Source organism: Podarcis erhardii (genome assembly GCF_964252035.2).
Source record: "Podarcis erhardii genome assembly, chromosome: 1".
Lineage (NCBI taxonomy): Eukaryota > Metazoa > Chordata > Lepidosauria > Squamata > Lacertidae > Podarcis > Podarcis erhardii.
The window spans coordinates 106,616,976-106,638,697 of NC_138497.1; the positions used below are offsets into that span (position 1 = coordinate 106,616,976).

Below are 21,722 nucleotides of genomic sequence, written 5' to 3' on the forward strand. Positions count from 1 at the left end.
CTTTCCTGACTTGCGCACATCCACTGGATGTGAATGCAATCCTCTCTCTACAAGTGGGATCTATGGAAAACCAGGACTTCTTCGTTTCATGATGCATGTAGGTTCTAGTCACAGAGCCCACTAAATATGCAAAGATCAGAGTTGGGGATATTGGCTATAATTCCCCCTTCTCCCTACATGCATTTGATGAAAGTGTGAAGATGAAAGAGCTTTCCCTCTCTCTCATATTCCCGTTTGAAATACAGAAATCAACAAACCGGGAGAACAGACTATTACAGTTTGTAAAGGCATAGATTGACCGAAGTCAAGCCCCACCAAAACCTACTAATATCGCATGGAACACGACTCAGAGCAGTACAGTGGTACCTCGGGTTAAGTACTTAATTCGTTCCAGAAACTCTTCTTAACCTGAAGCACCACTTTAGCTAATGGGGCCTCCTGCTGCCGCCGCGCCGTGGGAACACGATTTCTGTTCTCATCCTGAAGCAAAGTTCTTAACCTGAGGTAATATTTCTGGGTTAGCGGAGTCTGTAACCTGAAGTGTATGTAACCTGAAGCGTATGTAACCCGAGGTACCACTGTATATCCATAGCTCTGCTTTCTACAGCCTCACAGTCTCTGTACCTCTTTTTGATTCCACAAGCTAGTTTGACGATTTTATTCTAGACAGCAAGCAGCTTTTCATTGGGGTGCTATCAATATTAAACAAAAGAGCTGAAGGTTAAGGACTATTCAAAAGAAGCAGCTGAGAACATAATATAAAAATAAAGCACACACAAATACAACAGGGTTTTTGTTTTATGTTTTGTTTAAAAAGGGTCCCCCTTTTATTATAAAGAATGAAAAGGACAGAGGACTCAGGGATAGTTATAGCATATTAACGCTCCATATAACATTTCAAAAGACAGCATGGCTTGAAATATAGGACCCAATTTTACAAAGAAACACAACTCTGAGATCAAACAACGCATGTAGTCAGCCTAATGCGTCTTTGAAATTGAAGGGGAGCCTTTGAACCTATGTGGCTTGGCTCTGAGAGAGATGTGTAGTCTAACTTATAGAAAGACTACACATCTCTTTCAGAGCAAGAGAGAGTCATATTAAAAAAATTGGAGTGGGAATAGCCAAAATGCTGAGTTCTGTCACGCAAGCTGCAAAGTCTCCGTGGATACCTAAGTCTGCCGATGTCTGTTGGCATCAGACACTGTGATGTTCAGGCAGAAGTAAGCTTTAGAAGCTCCCAAACGATTGACTAGGAGGGAGGTAACATGCCAGTCGGGCATGTGTCTCTGCCAGGGTCCTACTCGAGAGTAGGACGAGCTCCTGACACGTCCATGGGAAGTGTTTGTGTGTAGAGCAGGGGCCCTATTCCAGTTCCTTCCTTCCACCATGCTTACCTTTGAATGTCTCTGAGAAACTGTGAGCCCCTAAGACCCGAGGACCTTGCTATAAGTTTGTCCGCTGATACTAACCAGAATTATAAAATGGCAGCTTGGTATTCACCGTGATTCTGCCATGTTCAGCCATGCAGCACAGTTAGACCTCCTTCTTTGGAGGTCTTTAAGCAGAGGCTTGACAACCATATGTCAGGAGTGCTCTGATGGTGTTTCCTGCTTGGCAGGGGGTTGGACTCGATGGCCCTTGTGGTCTCTTCCAACTCTATGATTCTATGAAATACGGCAGTGTGTGATCTTGAAAGATAATGTGGCTCATTTATACATTTTAGTCTTTGAATAGTTACGGCAGTAGATGTCTTGGGAAACGATCTCAGCACAACAATGATAGTTACCCCTCTCCCAATGTTATGAGCTTATATACATTAAGAAAAATGTTAACTGTCGCAAATCGAACATGTAATGATGAGAAAGTACTGCAGATTTCACCTTAGTTTAGCAGGTCTTTCCTCAATGAAAACAATTCTGCTACTTCTTTGAAACTATATTATTTATCTAAAAGTATGGCGGGGGGGTCCAACATCCAAATCTTTATTACACCGTGTGTGTGTGTGTGTGTGTGTGTGTGTGTGTGTGTGAGAGAGAGAGAGAGAGAGAGAGAGAGAGAGAAGCAGATGGGTATGTGGAACAGCAAGCTATTCTTCAGGGCAATTTACTGTGCTGGTGACATTTTTTCTGCTAAAATTATTATATTTTCTGTCATGTTATGAAAAATGTTATTTGGTTCAGCTACAGTGAACCCAAAAATGCACAAGAAGCTAAATTAGACTGCAGTCAACCCCATTTACCTGGGAGTAAGCCACACTGAATTCAATAGAATTTACTCCCAAGTAGACATGGTTAGGATTGTGCTGTTGGTTGTCAGGCAGGTTTGGACAAAGGTGATATTGCAAGCTTCGACATCTCAGCCAAGTACATCCTTGAGATGCCTTTAATTTGTTGACTTTTATAGGGCAGAGGAGGCTGTCACTAATTCTCTGATTAGTCAACCAGAGGTCTGCTTCCTTCTGTGAGTATAATCAGATACAATGACTGGAACGGTTTCATTTCTTCCTCTTCACTTTTTTTTTTTTTTTAAATAGAATTTTGCACTCCAGCTGACCCTCATTGTTTATGTTGATAGGTTCTAGGATGTCAGTCATTTTGCAACAGTTGTCTGGACACATTGATGAGATCTTACAATAAAACATAAGAAACTTAGAAGCCATAGATACAATGCATCTTAAAGACTAACACATTTATTATGGCATATACTTTTGTGGACCATAGTTCAGTTCATTAAATGCAACTGATTAACTGGACACTATACTATGGAAATTTATGTCATAATAATTTTGTTGGTCTTTAATGCATTTTAAAAGACCTTGTTGTTCTAAGGTACACCAATCACTTCTAAGACCCATTGATTTGAATGGGACAGATAAGCACAGTTAACAGTTTTCTACACAAAGCAATGGAACATGGTATCCGTGGGCAGTTGAGGCTCACCCAGGAAACTGGCAGAATTCAGGAAAAGGAGCTAGGCTAGCTCCAAGGTACCATCCTAAGATATTGTCTCTGAAGGGATCCAGAGGCAACTGAGGTTAGAGACAACTGTAGGCCAACCAGATCTGGAGTTTGGTAGGCTCTAGCTCCCTGGAAAGGCCCTTACCTTGGAAAATCCCAGTTGACGTCTGGGAAAGCAAGTGCTTCCTAGACAGAATTCTTGTAATAAATCCATGTGCCCCAAATTGCAAAGTGGAAAAGCATGCTGAACATACGGTAGGTGGTTTAATGCTACTAGGAAATAGTTTAGCCTTAGTGGAATAGTTGTCTGGAAAGTGAAATGGTTGTTGAATTGGGCCTAAGCTACAAAATAGTTTCAGGATACTACAATACCCTTTTAAATGATGTCTCTATGAGACCAACTTCTCTGTTATGGCTCCTCACCATGATAAGGTGCAATCCCACTAATTTCCTGTGATACAGAATTTGTCGAAATACAATTGAGATTTATTACCCACATTAAAAAATCCCTCTCGTAAGATAATGATCTCCTGCTGCTACAAAAAGCCTCAACATTTATGGAAAATAAATGAACCTGCACAATGAATTACTGTTATAGTAAATGAGTACCATAAACTGAACCATGCTCTGAGATTAGTGCTCTGAATATTTGCACAATGCTTACCACTCACAGATGAACCTTTCTTGATTGGTCTCTCTGTGAACATGCTAAACATTGTATGTATGTAGCTCTGTACAATCATGATCCTGAAGATGTTAAGCATTCTTAAGTTCTACTGAAATCAGCTAAGTGTTTGGACCACAATACAACACTACATTTAGACTTGCCCATTAATTCTGCGTTGGACTGTGGTCTTAATTTTCATACATTCATATCTTGAGTTGGTCAATGAAAAGACTAGGATATGTTTTCCTGCTACTAGCAGGTTCCCCCCTCCCACCAACACTGAACACAGACACAGGCACAAAATCTATTGGAAATTATTAGAGATATTCACTCTAGAGGAGGGGTTCCTAAACTCTGGCTGTTTTGTTTTGTTCTTTTTTTTTTTTTTACTACAACTCCCATCATCCCAAGCTAATGTGGCATCTGAATATAGACTGCATTTTTAATCAAGACTTATATTGGCTTATATCTTGATCAGGTTCCTAAATTAAATGGGCTTAGATTTTCAAATGTTTCATGCCAGGCAGAGAAAACCTTGGCCATTCTCCTAAGACAAGGGGGCCCCATTGATTTATAGTAGAAAAACAATTCTCAAAGTCATAAAAAGGGGAAATTACATACACTGCCCTTGCAGGCTGAGAAAACACCATTAGGAATGGGTAAATAGTAAAATGATATCATGGAGCCTCACGTTAAAACCTTGAGCTAAATTTTCTAAGGCCAGAGGCAAATGGGGAAAAACATTTAGCTAGAAGAAAAGAGAACATTTTTGGGGAAGTCTTTTTCTAAAGCCATTCTTTCTTAAACTGAGAGAGTTAAAAGGCAATAAATGTTGAGAAGAGCAATGGAGAAGCATCTAGCTGGCTGGGAAAGGAGGGGGAAAGGGGGAGGTGTACACTGAAGAGGCTTCTTTTAAAAGCTGTGTTTTACTGAATTCCTTCCTTTTTACTTTGAAAAGCTTTATTCTTTTAAGAGGCTACCTATGATAAATGTATGAAATATATTAGCTTAAATATATTGGCTTAAATGTAATTATGCAAAGGATTTAAGAAATGCTAGATTCTTATTTCATAGAGTCATATTGCAATAGGAGACCAGAGGGGCAAATGAGCCTAGCCCCCCTGCCAGACAGAAGACGCCATCCAAGCAGTCTTGATATATAGTTGTCAGGCATTTGTTTAGAAACCTTAAATGAAGGAAATCTTTCAATGTTGATGTGAAACTCAAGATCCTTGACATCTGTTGAACATAAAAATGTAAGATTAACCATTTGTTTTAGAAGGCAAGGAGGGCAAGAGGTGAGCTGGTAATTAAGATTCCATGTAAGATATATTATTACTTATATGTCATATATATAGCTCTTTGTCTCCCTTATAAGGGCAAGGAAGTGGGTGTATCTTTTGTGGGTGTATCTTTTGTGATTGGTTCTACCAAACAGCCAATAGGAATTTCAACCAGGCTGATTGGACAGAGGCAGCCACAGGAGGAGCAAAGGGGGCTGGATTAAGGGAATATAAGTGCTGGCCAGAATGGCAGGAGGCCAGGCCAGAGCTTGGTAACCATGTACCACTGTGCCTCTTATTTATTTGTCTGACAAATAAATTATTATTTTAATTTCTCTATTGCTGCGTTGAATATTTCATTCCAGCTAAGCGTTAACCACAAGCAGGGTGCTACACTAGCAGAACCAGTGTTCAGGAATGATGGTAATCGTAGCCCCAAAACGGCTGGAGTTTTGAAAACCCTGTTCTAGAGCAATTTCCAAAGGGGGTTGTATAAAGAATAGTAAGTTAAAAGAATGAATAAATATATTTATAAGAAGAGGCAAGCAAAACTTCTCAATCTGGAAGAGGCTGGGTCTTTTCAAGCCATCAGTATACTGATTATATTCCAGTCCACATTTCTGGGTGACCATATCCGGCTGTTTCATGCAGATGTTAAAAAGCATGACGGACAAGACTGAACCTTAGGACATCCTATAGGCCAAAAACTACAGATTGGAACAGAAGTCTCCAAAACTATCATCAGTGATCAACTCTCCAGGAAAGACAAGAGAAGAAAGACAAGTGTCTCAGTTCCATCCCAGCAAAGTGACCCAGAAAGAAGCATATCGTACCATGATTGATTTGTGTGCTTCTGTGCGATAATCTTACTGCAATTTCTATTTTAAAGAAAATTATGCTGGTGTTGGTGGATTGCCTCCAGAAAATTACTGCAATTGAATAAAATGATCCTCAGTTATCTGATTGATGTGTTAACTTTATCATCAGCCGTCATCATCATCCTGAAACTACGAGATAATGTTCATGTGCACTTAGGGGTGCTCTTTAAAATAACAGTGATTTAGTTAGAAATGAGTACTAGCACTGCTCAATGTTCAATAGATCATGTCAGGTGTAGTAGGACAGTGTTTGATTTGTACGAAGCATCAGTAACCACTGTTTTAATATAAGCATCAGATTTCTCAATATGGATATAAAACATTGAGTGTGGTGGGGTTTTCCTCATAAAATCTGTCATTTTGCTACGTGTAAATTGGTAACATTCCCTCTAATGCCATAGTTGGTTGGATAAGTAAGGTAGCAATTTTTATATTTCCAGGAGATTCTTTCAGTATGCAGAAGTATATTACTTTGTAAATTGAAAAAGGAAATAAATCACTTAAAATACAAAAAAGTGCCTAATAGGACTTGTGAGCTTCCAGGATCTACAGAATGTTGACAGCAGCTGAGCCACAGAGAATGTTGAAGGTGTCTAGGGAGTGGGAAGTCAGGGAAATGGGCCTCCTCAAGCTCATAGAAAGCATTGCAGTGGTGGGGATAAGAGTCAGCAGGATGCAGACTGTAAGGTTAAAAATGTCTTTTCCCTGCTCTATTCAGGAATGTAGGAAGAAGTACACCTTATCCCCCTTTCCAGAAATCTCTTTCCACGTGCCCTGCAATGATAGCTCTTTGAGCTCTTAATGCAGGATTGCAAATATGATCTGACAGGCATTACTGAAACCTTGTGGGATGAGACTCATGTTTGGAAGGTAGGAATTGAGGGGTATAACCTATTCAAGAGGAATAGACTAAGTGGGAAGGGAGGAAGAGTAGCATGATATTTAAAGGGTGTGAAGACATGTGAAGAGATCTATGGGCCTGGAGCATGGAAAGCAGATTGAAAATATATGGGTAAAAATGGTAAGAGAGGGAAACAACAGTGACCTCACTATGGAGGGTTGCTATAGACCTCCAAGCATGACTGAAGACTTGGATGGTGGCTTCCTAGAGCAGGTTACCAAAAAAGGAGAGATATAGTAATCATGGGATACTTTCAACTATCTCAATATCTGTTGGAACTCAAACTCTGCCAAGAATGTAAGGGTCAACAAATCCCCCCCATTGCCTTGCAGGCCATGGAGACTGGTAAGGTAAGAAGATCCATGCTGGATAACACCAAAGGCCAACCAGATGGCCTCTAAGATCACAGGACTCTCCCCACCTAGGATTCTCAGTAACGGGTATTCAGAAGTACACTGCTTGTGCCAGCAGAGCCAGAATATGCAGGACTGAGCAAAAGTCAATTGTTCTAGCCTAGTTGGAGTGAAGAGATGCCTGAAAAGGGTTGGACATTCCAAACCAAGGGTAGGCAAACTAAGGCCTGGGGGTCAGATCCAGCCCAATCGCCTTCTAAATCCGGCACGCGGACGGTCCGGGAATCAGCATGTTTTTACATGATTAGAATGTGTCCTTTTATTTAAAATGAGTAGAATGTAAAAACACCTTTATTTTAAAATGCATCTCTCAATTATGTGTGGGGCCTGCCTGGTGTTTTTACATGAGTAGAATGTGTCCTTTTCTTTAAAATGCATCTCTGGGTTATTTGCGGGGCATAGGAATTCATTCATTTTCTTCTTCTTCTTCTTCAAAATATAGTCCGGCCCCCCACAAGGTCTGAGGGACAGTGGACCAGCCCCCTGCTGAAAAGGTTTGCGGACCCCTGTTCCAGACTCCTGACACTTCAAAAAGAAGTGATCATTTTAGTTACTTTACTGTCTTTTAGTTATTTTGGCATTCTCCATGCTGCCTCTTTCACCAAGGAGAGTCCAGAAGGCTAGCAAACAATAATAACGGTATAAACTGTTTTACTTGTGTTTATAATTGCTTGATTATACTGTTGTAACCCACCGTGGGGCCTAACAGCAAAGGGTGGATAAGAATAAATAAACGGAAAGGGTTGCATCTGCTTTAATTATTTATAACAGATGCAAACCGCAAAGTCCCACAGTATGCATTCTAGTTAATAAATTAGCAGCTTCCAGAATCCAAACCGTTTTAACAAGTTCCAGTAGCACAAGCAACAGAACTGAGCCAGCGTTATTCCATATCTGATGACTAGTATGCATCAGGTAAGCTCCCTAAAGCAGATGCCCTAATGAACTATGGGAGGAGGCTTGGTATCCAAGAAGCCAGGAGACAGGGTGTTTACCAGGGAATTACGTGGATTCCCATGAACACCCCCAAGTGATCAAAAGGTGCTGGGAAGGCTATCACAAATGTGAATGGGAACAATAGGAAGGAAACTGCTGATCAGCAGAGCCAATAGACTCCCCGCCCCCTCTTCCCTACAAAGTACACACAGTGATGATGGTGATAATGAGGATGATTGGGTGGTATCCAGTAAAGTCCACCTAGTGAAATGAGAGAGGCAGGAAACATTTGGGTGATTTCTTCCTCCCCATGGTAGTGTCCTGCACCAGCTCTATAGTTTCACTAGGGGCTGCGCAGCATATTTCGGTGGGCAAAGGAGGAAGGGGGCTTCCAAAAATTGCCTCCCTTTCCTGTTCCACTGATGGATTCCTTCCATTAGCTAACAAGTGTCATTGGACAATGATGATGATTAATACGGGCTAATATGTCAACTTCATGTTCCAGCTTAGTTTTCTTAAAGCTCTGTATTCACTTATTTGCTATGTAGCGACTTTTATTTATCTGACATGGTAGGAGACACCCATCACATTCCTATCGTATCATTCTGGAACTGAAGTGCAATGCATTCTGTAGCACAATATCAGTGTGTGTGTGTGTGTGTTTGGTGTTGAAGTGCAGATGATGAAGAGCAGCTGGTTTCTGTCTACGTCTGGCAATGCAATGTGAGAATCCCGAAGACTCGACTGACAGCAAGATGTCCACACTATGTCTCCTGCTGCAGCTCTCTCAAAGAGATGGATGCCAAAGCTTAATTGAAGATTGAAGTTCAGTACCAGCAAAAGGTCTAATCTTCACTCCTGAAGTAACCTCTGGCAGCCAAACTTTGTTGTGAGTTGCAGTGAAGACATTGTCCGGACATCTTGCTGCCAATCAATTCATGAAGATTTTCACATTGCATTGCCAGAGCCTTCACTCCATTAGAAAACCTCTGCTGCAGGAATTTGTTTCAAAATGGGAGGTTTTCAAAGAATATCTGAAAAATAAATATAGTAGTTTTAAATTCTGTTGCAGCATTCGAGGAACTTCAGTAATAGTTGCAAGATAGATATAAGAAATTAGATTTATTGAGAATAAGTTTAATTATGATAAAAGTGTGTATTGGCAATAAGTAATATGAATTTGAAATATGGAATAGATGGGAGGTTGGGTCTTTAGTGTTAAGACCAATAGATGTTTTATTGTTTGCTAAGAAAATTATGTGTCTATGGTTATTTTTGTAATTTGTGTGTAATTTGGTATTTGGTTTTTCTTTCTTTTTTCTTGTTGTATAAATAAAAAACTTTATATAAAAAAAGAAAACCTCTGCTGCAAACACTGCAACACATTCAGCGGTGTTTGATAAACGCAGAGTAGGGACAGGGAACAAAAGCAGGATCTAGACACATCAAAGAAGCGTTTCGGTTTAAAAATTTATAAATTTAAACAGGGAAAACAGTACAGAAAAATGGGGCTCCATGTCGCCATGTGGTGGCAAAATATTATATTGCACATGCAACGCATATAAATCGCTTTTTCTTTATCAGTCTAGCTGAGTCCAAAATTAATTAGCCGAGAATGAAATCCATAAATAATGTCCCCATTGCAGCTCACTCAAGGGATTGGATGCCAATGATTAACTGGCAATAGAAAGTCAGCACCAATAAGTCATTAGCAAATCAAGTTTGGCCAGAAAATCAACTGGCCAAAACCCAGCTGGGTCCATTTTTTCAGTAGTGGAGCTGTGGACCAGCAGTATAACTTACTGAAAAAGACAGCAGTGTTCCGGGTTTCTCCACCTCTCCATTAACATTCACAGGATTTTGAAAACTTTCCCCCATTGCTATTCAGAGGTATAACTATGATCAGGAAAAAAAGTTGTGCTTTTTTACCTTCTCTAGAAGCAGTTTAGAATTTAAATATGTCCATGGTCTTCATCCTTCACCACAAGTATGAAATGACAGATAGTGGATATTTTATACACAGCCTTGGGAGACCCAAGTATGAAACGTTACTCAGCAGCTTAGGTTGTGGATTTATCTCTCTAGCTCTCAGCCTAACTTATGGCCCCTGCCAGACAGAGAGAGAGAGAAAGAAAGGGAGAGAGATGCCAGGCCAAAATGCACATTGCTCTGAGTTCCACAGAGAAAGCAGAAAGTAGAAATGTGATATGTTGAAAACAATCTGAATTAGTCCCAAAATATCCATGGAAATGGATTGTGGGGAGAGTATTGTGGCACTGAAGTCCTGCCTGCAGGTTTCCCTTAGGCATCTGGTTGGCCACTGCAAGAGCAGGAATGGATGCTGGACCGGATAAGACTTTGGCCTGATCCACGAATGCTCTCCTTAGGTTCTTAAACAAACAGGACAATGGGCATGGTGGCCAACCATTAGAACATATATGAACAATATTTTCCAGAGCACAAAACTGAAGAAGTTGAAGACTTGTTTTCATTAAAACAAGTTGAGTAAATGAAAGGGGCCTTTCATCTTAAATTGTTCAGACTAATAAGCCGTGACTAATCATTTAAGTAGAATGGAAAATATTGCCTCTACGTAACCCATCCAAATGGAAGAGAGCATCAGTGAACTGAAATGTAAAAAAAGGTATATAAATTTGAACATAGGAGGAGGAAATTTCATTCAAGTAATGCAGGCATTTAAAAATAACAGAATTAGCAATGCACAGGGTGATTGCCATCTCCTTTCTTTTATTCCAGGTCACTGAAAATAAGCCTCGTTGAACAATAAGTCAAAACTGAAACTTTTACTTGGAAAGAAAAAGATAAAGCTTGTTAATTATTAGCTTGTTAATAATAGGCTTCCTTTTTACCCACCATTTTTTTTTCAGTCAAGCTTAAGGACAAGAGGAGGTGGTCAGTTTCTTCCAAAATGTGAAATAATTTGTCAGAAGACAAATATAGGGCGAATGAGCATGAAGAGGGAAATGGGATCAGGCTGACAGCCCCTGCTCCAGCCTGGGCATGCTCAGTGAGTGTATGGTCCCTGGGTGCATTCATGCATTGTTTGAGGGGAACATCTTTCAGTAGGAAGGCCAGAAGCCCTCGTGAGCCTTCATGCCTCACGGAGCTCCATGCCAACAGCAGCTGCAGCCAGAGGCAAAAGCAGGTGGAGAAACAAATGTAACTCTAACCTTGAACAAGAGCTTTTGCGTAAGTTGAAGTAACTATTTGGAGTCAAGTTGGAGTGAAGAGATACTCAATTGAGCAGGGGCGCCGACTTGACCCCCACATACATTGGGGGGTGCATCACCTGCTGTATCATGTGACATGTCATGTGACACATCCTACCCCTCCCCTTGTGTGCTGGGCCCATGATGCCAGTGCTCATGTGCTGGGTGCTGAATGGGGAGCTGGGCTCAACGCTTGGTCTCCTTCTGCCAGTGCAATATCAGGTAGAAAGGAGCCACAGAATTTGAGGGGCAGCCCTCTCCTTGAAAATTGGGGGTGTGTGAAGACCCCTCAGCCCCCACTACTCAGTGCGCCTGCAGTTGAGAGATAAACTGTTACTTCCTCCAGCAATTCTTTTCTTCAGTGTTTCTCTCTGGGACCACTAAACCATTAGACGTGGGTGCTGAAGCTTTGGGCATGCCCTTCCCGATGGAGGTGCAACACAGCAGCACCCAGTCTCTCAGACAAAATGGGTGGCATGAGTCTGGAACATCATCTTGGATTTATCTCCGCTATTGCTTCAATGTCTAAAACTATAAAAGTGAGGTGGCACTTAAAGCATGGGGCGTAAGCATTATTTGACATATTAAGGGCACACTGTCTTTTCATTGTACTTGAAATGGGATGAATGATGGCAAAGCTATTGGATGGATGGGTAGAGCCACCACACGCCACCTTCCTCCACGCCTGCAAATTGAACAGGAGTCCTAGAAGTTCTAAGTAACTTTAGATGGCTACACCCACCCAGCCTGCAGACTGAATTAGAACAGGGCTCAGCCATAAGGGACATCACCTTCCTCCATGCTTGCAAATTTAGCATAAATCCTACTAGAGTCATACCTCAGAAGTCGAACGGAGTCTGTTCAACTTCCAGAACGTTCAGAAAACAAGGAGCAGCTTCCGATTGGCTGCAGTAAGCTCCTACAACCAATCGGAAGCCGCAGAACCCACATCAGACCTCCGGGTTCCAAAGAACATTTGTAAACCGGAACACTCACTTCTGGGTTTGCAGCGTTCAGCAGCCAAAATGTTCGACTCCCAAGGTGTTCGACTTCCGAGGTGCGACTATAGTTCTTTTAAGTACCTTTAGATGGCTACACACACACACACACACACACACCATTAGACCTTAAACACCTCAGCCTTCAGATTGACTTAGGGCACGATTCAACCATCAGAGACATTCTAGAAGATCAAGCAAGCAAGGCAATCATTGGGTGGGTGGGTGGGTGGGTGGTTCTTCTGGGTCAATTCCCATGTACACAAAGGGATGCTGTTTGAGTAAATAAATAAATAAATAAATAAATCCTTCATCAGCGTCCAGATTTTTTCATGTCAGAGCTTTTACAATTCCAGAAACCTTTTTTTTTTTTTTTTTTGGTGGGGGGAGCGAGGGCAATCTAATTTCCTCCTGCTCATCAACAGGTGATCATAGGTGAGGTGACAGCAATCCCATGACATTCATGGGGATTTCTCCTTGGAAATAGCAGTATACAAGCAAGGATCAGACTTTTTATATAACACACAAACATGCTTACCAGCTTTCTGAAAGGCATAAGGGTCTGTGTCTCTCATACCCAAGGATTTCTTACATGAACTGCACCATGAACCTTTTGCATTGTGATATTTTTCTTTGATATGTATTGCTAATGGTGTTCTAGCATGTGCAAGGAAGGGCTCCTCTTGCATTCTGGCCAAGTTATAGTATTACCTCCCCAAGACGTATGTATATTTGAAAAAAGTCACTAGTGGATTTGCAGTTATAAAAAAAATGGATTATTTTTAATTTCGCTCCTTGTCACACTTTTTCCCATTATTGCCGCTTCTGATTCTGTAAACCAACTACCCACTCAACACCTGTCATTTGAATAACTAGTAGGGTGCTCCAAAAGATTTAGTCATGGCATTTGGAAAACATTAGACATCACAAACAGCTATTACAAATAATAATTCTTTTTTTCGTTATTATGGCCTTTGAAGGGCACACGCTCAGTTACGATTATCCTAAATTTAGCTCTGTTGGCCTTTCGAATAATTTTCAATCCACAGAGTTGGCTAGGCACAACGATATATTTTTGCAGTATCTGGCAGCACAGGGCACAGCGCATAAACTGAAAGCTTGACGTGACCCTCCTGGAGTTCCTTTGTACTGCCCATGTGATCTTGTTGGGATTTCGAGAATCCCACAATCTACTTTTAAAGTGAATTCCTAATGCTTAGGGTTGCAAGTTTGGCTCTGCAACCGTCATTTGCTCTAAGCACATTGCTCCAACCTACACGCAAACCCAAGGAAGAGGTTTGCATAAGTGTGTTTGTGTGTGTGGATTGAGAAAGAAAGGAAGAAGACTGCCTGTCAGTTCTGTGTTAAGCAGTGCTGCCACCCTGTGCTTGTGGGATGATTAAAGAGGCAAATCCAGAGTTGGTATGCAACATGTGTGACTCTATAGTTCTGTGATGGAGGGTGCTTTTTAACTGTAAACAGACCTTATCTATAAAACAACAAAAACGAGCAACCATAGCCTGATATTTCTTGGGGTTTTAATTTACATGCACATGGTCTCTCGGAATTTCAGTTAGTGATAGTCTAATCTCTCCTCTTCACTCAATTTGTCATTGGGTTGCGATTGCGAGTGTGCTTGTGAATTATTTTTTTGAAATATCTTCTTTTTCAGTTCTGTGTTACCTTCTGTTTTGCTTTCTTTCTTTCTTTGCACATGGGATAAGGAGAAAGAGGCAGCAGTAACAGCAGTGTCACCCCCATCAGATGGGTACCACTAGCCATCCTCTGCGCAGTCTGGTTTTGGAGGCTCTGACATTCTGTCATTGAAGCGGAAACCAAATATCATGACACACAGCTTAGTAAAAAAAACTGCTGGATTAGAGGACAATCATACACACACACAGTTCAGATGATTACATTTTAGTCTGCTTGGGTGAGTAAACTGAGAGAGTTGTTGTCCCAAGCAGTTGTGTTAAGAAGCATTGAAACTGAAGTAAGTTCTCAGTTTCATCACAGATCAAAAGATGGGTTCTAAGGATGCCCCTGAAAGAAAATATAACTTTGACTTATGACATTCATTTTTTAAGGTTTATGAATCATATTTTTATGTGAAGATATATGCAGTTTAAGGGATGAGGGTGGCGCTGTGGGTTAAACCACAGAGCCTAGGGCTTGCCGATCAGAAGGTCTGCAGTTCAAATCCCCACGAAGGGGTGAGCTCCCGTTGCTCGGTCCCTGCTCCTGCCAACCTAGCAGTTCAAAAGCACATCAAAGTGCAAGTAGATAAATAGGTACCACTCTGGTGGGAAGGTAAACGGCGTTTCTGTGTGCTGCTCTGGTTCGCCAGAAGCGGCTTAGTCATGCTGGCCACATGACCTGGAAGCTGTACGCCGGCTCCCTCGGCCAATAAAGCAAGATGAGCGCAGCAACCCCAGAGTCGTCCACGACTGGACCTAATGGTCAGGGGTCCCTTTACCCTTTATATACAGTCTATTAACTTGGTTGATGTCTTGTTAGAGCATATAATTTTGCAATGAAGTAATTTTATGTATATTTCTAATTTTATATATATATATATTTGTCAAAATTGTTATTTTTGCAGTTGTCTTTTTTCATGATGGGCCTGGCATTGCCCTCATCCATCTAACTTGATATTGATGTGAGTTTTTGTTTTTTGTTTTTTACCCTAGTGCTAATTGCTGATGGAAGGTGCTTTTTAAAAATCTGGATTACGGCTGAATAAGGAAGTGATAAACCTCTCTCACCCACCCATCAGCATGCTGTAGTCCTGATGAAAATTCTACCCTTCCCTGTGCCTGCTGCATTATTATTTTTTTAAAAAAGAAACAAACAGATGTGGTTGCTTGCTAATCACATTAGCAATTAAAGTAATGTCTGGTTTGGCCATGAGGAATATCGTCCATGCAGGTGCAAAATAGGCACATTAGCTCATAATACCCTCTATTTAAATAGCAAGCAGAATACCATTTTCAGGGCAAAGGAGCTCATCTCGGAAATATATTTACAAACAGGGAGCTGGGCAAATCTGCATTGAAAGCCGGGTATCAAAATCCAACACTGTCATCACTAGTTTCCACAAGAAGCCGAACATTCCAATTTTTTCAAGTAGACTTACTTTTGACTTACATAACACATCCTCTTGTTAGCTCAGTTTGTTAGAGCATGGTGCTGATAACACCAAGGTTGCAGGCTCAATCCCCATACGGGACAGCTGCACATTCCTGCGTTGCAGAGGGTTGGACTAGATTATACTCAAGATCCCTTCCAACTCTACAATTCTATTATTCATGGAGTGGTGTGAACATACCCTCCAGCCTCAACATTTCTTTGATGAAAATAGGGACGTCCCATTCCATAATGATATATTTTACTATTTATACCCCACACATCTTGCTGGGTTGCCCCAGCCACTCTGGGCAGCTTCCATCATACAGTGGTACCTCAGGTTAAGAACTTAATTCATTCCGGAGGTCTGTTCTGAACCTGAACCTGAACCTGTTCTTAACCTGAGGTACCACTTTAGCTAATGGGGTCTCCCGCTGTCGCCTCGCAATTTCTGTTCTCATCCTGAAGCACAGTTCTAAACCCGAGGTACTACTTCTGGGTTAGCGGAGTCTGACCCTGAAGCGTCTGTAACCTGAAGCGCCTGTAACCCGAGGTACCACTGTATATAAAAACATAACAGAACATTTTTTAACAAAACAAAACCTACCCTATAAAGAATTGCCTTCAGACGGCTCAGGGGTCCAACATATCTCCAATAAAAATGGGGACGCCCTAAGGGAAAGCAAGACATTCTGGGATCAAATCAGAAACTGGGAGGGCTTCTCTAAATCAGGGACATCCCTGGGAAAAAAGGGACACTTGGAGGGCCTGATGTAAGGCCTATGCAATTAACCTCCTCCTTTATCTTTGCTGGGGTGGAAATATGACATGATCTATCTTTCTACACATGGGCATAGAATTCTGTTTCCATGGGAGGCCTTTTCCCTCTCCTTCCCTATAAGCCCTTGGGCCACGCAAACATGCATGGTGCAGCTCTCCAGCTATATTTATTACCCTCTACTGGAGGACCAGATGCACTTCTTCTATGCATCTGGCAGCCCGGGGATCCACTGTGGCAGTTTTGTATGTTCCCCAGGCTCATGGCTAGAAAGATGGATAATTTCCAATGTATTTTTTAAAATGAGCTTCTCACATATGCACATTTTATTAAGACGTGCTCCCACTGACCATGCTCTGCCAATTTGTCGTTTCTGTTCTTCCTTTATTCACTCTCAAAGGGAAAATAGACAGTTGCATTTGGCATCCAGGAAGTTCTCTTAGCTTTGAGCAAGAAAATACAATTGTTCAAGTAGTTGCCCAGGAAAACACAAATGGCCACGTATATCATGGTAGGTCAGGTAGCTTTGGCATTAACATTTCCAAAAGCACAAAATGAGAACTTCAAGTTGAATACTTGTGTGCGCACATGAGATATATATATATATTTCACACATGTCTGCACACATACTAGAGTGGATCGTAATTTATATATATGATTCAGGGTATGGGTTACAGAAGTATGGATAAAGTGATGCATCTTGCTCTGTGCAAGTGAGTGAAGATGAAAATGCCTGATACAAGCAATTATTTGCTGTTGCTATAGAAACTACCTTATATATATAAAGGACAATGTTTTACGTGCTGCTATTATTAAGTACATGGCAGAAGTTTGCGTTTTTATGTTTACATTTGCATTTCCTTTCATTATGTTTGTGTGCGCGACAGAATTTTGCGATTTTAGTTTGTGAAGATGCATATCTTATACCTGTTGCTGTTATAGTTTGATAGTGGTGCTGAATCTCTATTCCATATGTTATATTTAAGTGCCTTGATTCCCAGATGGCTTCAAAGGACTAAATGGTGGGATAAAGAGAAATTTAAAATCAAGAAGAGGTTTGAATTTAAATGAATTTTAACATTTTAATTTAAAAATTAAAGAAGAGGTTTGAATTTAAATGAATTTTAACATTTTAATTTAAAAATTAAAACAACTACTGTTAGAACCTAGTAACAGTAATTGCCTGTGCTCATGAAACAGCCGCCATAGATCAAACACTGTATAGACACCGACTTCATATTGCTTAGCACCACTGGCTCCAATGCAGTCATATGCAATGGTGGCATTTTGATTCTACAGGTATGAGCTGCTGAGTGATGAGATCTCAAGTGATCAGCATGGATGTGTGAACCAAACTTTGGAGCAGCTTATTTGCATTATAAAGAACATCGTTAATGGGGGAGCTCCTGCTTTCCCAATGCCAACTGCAAGCCTTTGCGAATGTTTGGGGGCTTAAAAGATTTCTTCCCTTCCCCATCAAACCCTCATTTAAAAATGCTGAACCTTCTGGGTTTTGTTGTTGTATATGAACACTGCCTGAATGCAGCCAACTCTTTCAGAATTTCTGAGAAGTATTCTTATTGTACTGATGAATTAGCATTTTAGGAATTTTGTACTGTGCGCTGCTTTCTAATTTGGCTTTTACATTATTTTACCAGTTTGTGTTTGCCAACCTTGGCTCGTTTGGGAGGAAGGGCAGGATAGAAATGTAATAATAAACAATAAATAATTGGTTGTTAAGTCACTGTGAGACACTTTTTTTGTATAACGCAACTAACGAATGCAATGAAATTATAAATAGGAGTAACTGTAATAGCACACCCACCAATTGTCCCGATTTGACTGGGACATCACTGATTGACAGAAGCCGCTCTGGCTTCTCATGTCAATTTGTGATGTCCCGCTTCCTCTGCTGCTGCCTCTGCATACCCTCCAACTTCTTTTAACCTAAATCTGGGGCGCCCCTACTCCGCCATGTCACTGCCCTCCAGCTCAGGGCTGCCATTGCCACTGCCACACACACACCCCAACCTCGCCCTCACTAGCTCAGGCCACTTTGGCTCATAATCACCACCACTGCCACCCACCCACAGCCTTAACTTTGCTGACTGGGCTCTCACTTCACCTCCATCACGGCCACAACAAGGCCGCCGCCGCCGCCATGACAACTGTCCTGATTTGTAGTAGCTGTAATATAGAACAGTGTGCCATTGGGTAATCTCTCCCTCTGTCTCCTTTGTAAACAGGAATACTAACCAATGTTCTGAATTTGAGATGTGTATTTATGCTAATTCACAAGCTGATGGCACCACACTAGTCTGGTTGTTGATACTCCTTGCATCTTTTTGAAGCCTGGAAAATGGGGGTTCTGAAATGTTTGGGGAGACCACCCTCCTCAGACATTTTCCGTTCAACTCATGGAAGGCGATGAAAACATTGGCCGGGTGGGTCCGGCCTGCTCATCTGTGCTGTCACCCTCTTGTTTGTTTACTTCAGAGGAACACCTGAAAACTGCTAATATATAGCCAGTAGCGAGGCAAACAGCTGCTCTGCCCCAAGAATTAGAACAATCTGAAGTCCCTCTCTGTGGAACTTTGAGGCTCAAAGACCCCAATCACTTAACTTTCATCCTTTGCCTTAAATGACTGACTAAGTTTTTATGCAAGATTTTCACCAGCAGAAAAAGCAACCGTTCAGCACACTCTCATAATTCTGTCATGATTTAAACATCCACAAGCTTCTGGATCAAAATCTTTCCTCTCTTTCATTAAGGGAAGGAAATCACACATCCTTGTAAAGCTGAGCCGCCGCTGGGCGTATTCGTTTGCTTTTACATTTATCGTTGAGATCAAAATATCAGAGAAGCTGGTTGTTGCAAGTGTTGTTGGATCCATTTATCGGTATCCTGTATGTAGCTCCAATTATAGGCATGAGTCATAAAGAAGAAGAAGGAAGAAGGAAAAAGTAAAGAGACTGTATTGGCATGGTTCCGGTTGCATGTCTGAGAACAGGCCAGGCAGTCATTATTTACCACGAAGTCTGCCCACATATATCCTCCATTATTTTTTCCAATAGGGGTGGCTTGGATATTTCCCCCTTTCCTTTTTTTGGTTTAGTTTCTGTAACTTAAGGAAACATTACAAAACTAAGGCACAGGCCGCAACAAGAAGATTCTACATTTGTGTGTACTAAATAATCACAAAATATCTAATTCTGGGTAGCATGTAGCTAAACAGTTAAGCTATCACAATGAATTTTAGCTGTGCAATGTAACTTCCCCACCCGTCTCCTCTCCCCGTATATCCCCTACATGCCCCCTAAATCTGCTCTGAGGTTTTAGCCAGCCATTAGCCAATTGTGACTGAGTGAGATTATCCATTCACCTGTGGGCTCTGGAGAAGTAGGAATCAGCCATTTTCCCACATGGTTGTAGGAAGGGATGGAAAGAGATGTCTGGCACTTTCTTCCTAGCCATGCCGGAACAGTGGGAAGGACCTGTCCAGCAGGCCAATCAGCTCACAGGGAAAGGCAAGCCCACCCCACAGAATTTAAGAGGGCAGCCTTGTGTAGGTTGCACTGCTGGAGGTCAGCACAGGATTCACCACCCAACCAGACTTGTGGGCTTGCATGGAGAGGAATGGCCAAGAAGGCATGAGGACCTTGCTATGGTTGTATTTGATCACCATATTTAGGGCCAGGGAGGATTTTTTCCTTCAGATAACTTGGCTGGTCTGCAGGTTTTCACCTCACAGCAACTGTCATAACTTTGGCAGAAAAGATATTGTCTTATATCCTTAACTGAGTAAAAAAAGAGAGAAAGGTAAAGGTAAAGGACCCCTGGACGGTTAAGTCCAGTCAAAGGCGACTGTGGGGTTGTGGGACTCATCTCTGCTTTGAGGCCGAGGGAGCTGGCCTTTGTCCACAGACAACTTTCCGGGTCATGTGGCCAGCATGGCTAAACCGCTTCTGGCTCAACGGAACACCGTGACGGAAGCCAGAGTGTACGGAAAAACCATCTACCTTCCCACCACAGCATTACCTATTTATCTACTTGCACTGATATGCTTTCAAACTGCTAGGTTGGCAGTTGTTATTTTGTTGTTACTGAAGGCAAATGAGGCTGAGAACGTAGTCCAAGACCACAAGGTTAAAAATATAATTATTAGAAGCATTACAAGCCTTCTAAATGTCTAATTCTATATAATAGCCTGTTTTCAAGGCCCCTGTTGATGAAATGAAAAGCTTTTTATTGAAGTCTATCCATATGTATAAAATCAATGTTGTGATGCAACTGGTTGTTAGTCTGTCTGTCTCAACCACTGTAGAGTTTCTTTTCCTTTAGAAGTATCTCCACATCCCACATTCTGCTCATAGTCAGTTCTTATAAACAATAATTAAAAGGAGGATGGCATGCTGTTTCTTAAGAGGTTTTTTTTTTTAAAATACATTAAAAAAATCAATGCCTATTAAAGGCTTCTCAGGAGCTCTTAATGAATCTAAGGTCAGAAATCGATTCCTCAAAAGAGCATTTAATAAACTCATTTAACAATAATTCCGAGTGTCTCTGTAGTGGTTTGGAACTTCACATCATTTTGCAAATATTAAATGCCTATGCCCGATATAATTTAACAGGCCTACTGGGAAATATTAAGTGTTTCATAAGAGTACAGAGATAGGAACACAAATGTAAATCAATGGGCATTTCAGAATGCTCTGCATGTGGTTATCGTGGTTCTATAAATTACTGTGGACACGATCCAGTCAAAGTGAAATGCTTTGAAGTACCAATTATTTCCAAGGTGCCACCCACTCCTATACATGTTTGCTTGTGAGTAAGAGCCGAACTGCACATGATGTTAAATGTACCTTTGGATCTAACATACAGGGTGTTGTTGTTTTTCATCTTTGCAATAAAAAAATATTACATCGGCTATGGGGTTGATGATTACTGGGATCATACCAAGTAAGAGTGAATTTAACCTTTCCCTCTCTTGCTGCTAGGGCTGTGCACTGCAATCATATGAGGCCCAAATCCTGAGCCAAATCAGGCCTATTCAGAGGGATCTGAGCCTTGTTTCAAGGCAGGCTGAGAAAGCTCAGAAACACTACCGGTTGGGTTGGCTGGCAACTTCACTTATGTGGAGGGAAGACATTTGTGAAGAAGCTCCAATGTGCAGGATCAAATCCTCCATTACCAGTGCATCCCCTCTTGACTGTATGGCTGTCCCCGACATTTTCTAACAGGGTGGAAAGTTTTAGGAAGTGTTTCAGGGTCTGGAATACAATAACATTCATGACTTTGGCAATGAAAGATAGCTTCTGGGGTAGTTCTCACAGACAACAGACTGCCTGTGTCTGGACTGGTCACTGTAGACTACAGATGGGGATCACTTGCTTTGATGCTCTTCCATACCCAAAACAAACCCTTGCATGTAGAATGCTAGAAGTCAAAGAGAAAGGTTTCAGCCTAGCCTTTTCCCTGACATGCATGTGCTCTATTTATAGGAATGCACCCCACCCCATGAGAAGTAAAAAAAAGGACTGGACTGGAC

The 21,722-nt window shown here is 41.4% G+C and overlaps 2 long non-coding RNA genes across 2 annotated transcripts in view; one reads left to right on the forward strand and one right to left on the reverse strand.

Annotated features, from left to right (window-relative positions):
• The window catches only part of LOC309348956, a 145,214-nt gene that overhangs the window by 57,912 nt on the left and 65,580 nt on the right, over positions 1–21,722 (reverse strand). The gene's annotated exons all lie outside the window — the stretch shown is intronic.
• On the forward strand, positions 12,259–15,176 carry LOC309331382. Its single transcript, XR_014151835.1, has 2 exons — positions 12,259–12,325; positions 14,957–15,176. It is a non-coding gene; the product is annotated as an uncharacterized lncRNA (long non-coding RNA).